The following is a 2,549-nucleotide window of genomic DNA, read 5'->3' on the forward strand; positions in this document are numbered from 1 at the left end:
GTTGAAAAACAAATGATCGTCCCACTAAGCACAAAACAGATGGGATGGCATATCTCTACCGAATGCTGGGGTGATCATGCTGGTTAAGTGTGCCATGAATTCTAAATAAATCACTGACAGTGTCACCAGCAAAGCACACCCACGCCATCACACCTCCTCCATGCTTCACTGTGGGAACCACACACGCGGAGATCATCCGTTCATCTACTCTGCGTCTCACAAAGAAACGGTGGTTGGAACCAAAAGTCTCAAATTTGGACTCATCAGACCAATGAACAGATTTCCACCGGTCTAATGTTCATTGCTCGTGCTTCTCTGCCCAAGCAAGTCTCTTCTTCTTATTGGTGTCCTTTAGTAGTGGTTTCTTTGCAGCAATTCAACCATGAAGGCCTGATTCACGCAGTCTCCTCTGAGCAGTTGATGTTGAGATGTGTCTGTTACTTGAACTCTGTGAAGCATTTATTTGGGCTGCAATTTCTGAGGCTGGTAACTAATGAACTTATCCTCTGCAGCGGAGGTAACTCTGGGTCTTCCTTTCCTGTGTCGGTCCTCACAAGAGCCAGTTTCACCATAGTGCTTGATGGTTTTTGCGACTGCACTTGAAGAAACTTTCAAAGTGTTGTTTAACACCTTTTATGGTTACTACATGATTCCATGTGTTATTTCATAGTTTTGATCTCTTCCATATTATTCTACAATGTAGAAAGTGGTCAAAATAAAAACCCTGAAATGAGTAGGTGTGTCCAAATGTTTGACTGGTGCTGTATACAACTAATGTCATTGGACCCAAAGGATATGTTATGAACACAAACAAACAGAAACAACCCAAAAACAACACAACGACCAAACATGGTGTGGGTGTAACCTTGGTGTGGTGTAATTTAATCTTCAATAGCTTCCTATCCTTCTCTCCTCTCCCTAATGTGTTAATGTAAACTGCATGGAAGGTATAAATGTCAAACAGAATCCTATTTAGTGCTTCCATCTATTATAATCACAAGTAAGAGGACATAAGAGGTAGTGGTAGAGTATGATCTACATAATTATGTCAAATTCCTTTATATAAAAGACCTAGCCCACTGCATTTCAAATGACCTGTGGACAACTATGTGAAATATGATCACCTTGTTATGCACTGCACTGCTATGCAACAGAAACCAACACATATGAAATGCTAAGAGGCGTTAAGACCCCAGGACTTGGTAGAATCTCCTCGTCGCAGCTGTACACAAATATAGCCGTGAGTCATGTTTACATATAGGGAAGGGAAAACATCCAAGTAATTGTGACGAGTAAAGAGATTATAATAGCTTTTCTTGAGTGACACTCTTTCTCTGTAGGCCTACTCTGCTACAGACTCACCACACACACACACACACACACACACACCCCTCTCCTCAGCACCCAATGAGAATGACCCACTTTCCCAGTGCTCCGCTGTCCAACTCGATCTCTTTACATTCCGCTGGGTGACAGTCTCACCCGTATTTGCGAAATTCCGATCCCGTCTCCTGACATGAGGTCGACAAGCGACTTGCGTGGACACAGAGAAGGGCAACCTACTCTGGCGGAGAGGGGCAACCATGAGAGAACTAAATATATATATATATATATATATATATATATATATATATAATATATATATATATATATATATATAGGTGTTCAAAGATGCCTTGCTCTGTAGATAATTGTGTTCATTATACAGCTCTGCTCATTAGCTGGTAACCTCTGACAATGCAATTTTGAATCAACACTGCATTAGAATTCTCACCCAGGAGTACTGAAGAGGGCTTCATTAGGGACCGTGCCAATCTGAGTGATTCTCTCTCTCCCTCTCTCTCTCTTTCTTCTCTCTCTCTCTCTCTCTCTCTCTATGACACACTCGGCTCTCTCATTGTCTCGCTCTCTCTTTCTATGGCTCTTTCTTATTAACACACGCATCCAAGAAAGAAAGAAAGACAAACGTCAATCGATGGATCAGCAAGGGATCATGTTCACAATAAATATGAAAACTGTTTTTGTCTTTGTCTTGTGAAATATTTTATAAGGGAACAGAGCGGTTATTGAGACCGTCCTGAGAGAGAGAGAGAGAGAGAGAGAGAGAGAGAGAGAGAGAGAGAGAGAGAGAGAGAGAGAGAGGCCAGTGCGATTGTTCAGGAGTGCTTTTTGCGATGAGACATAATCGTCCCCAGCGGGGGCTGAGGACGAGTCGACAGGGATTACGTACGCAGCACACACATCCACCCACTTCCCGCCGCTGGGTGCCGCTCACTGGAGCGCTGCAGTGCCATGCAGTGTGTTTGGAAGGAAGGTCGACTTTGACTCTGTGATATAATCCCTCATGTGCCTCATTCAATGTTTTGACTTTCCTCAAGTACTGTAACGTTCTCCCACCAAAACTGGATTCGGGTGTTTTAGTGTCGCAGTAGATACATTTCTCCTAAATGTGTGTGATCTCAACCTAAATATCACACTACTTTCAATAGCAATTTCCCCCAAATGAAATAATACCACTGGAGCCAGAGTATATGTCTGAGAGATATGAG

The sequence above is a fragment of the Oncorhynchus gorbuscha genome, unplaced genomic scaffold (assembly GCF_021184085.1).
Source record: "Oncorhynchus gorbuscha isolate QuinsamMale2020 ecotype Even-year unplaced genomic scaffold, OgorEven_v1.0 Un_scaffold_1912, whole genome shotgun sequence".
In the NCBI taxonomy this organism is placed as follows: domain Eukaryota; kingdom Metazoa; phylum Chordata; class Actinopteri; order Salmoniformes; family Salmonidae; genus Oncorhynchus; species Oncorhynchus gorbuscha.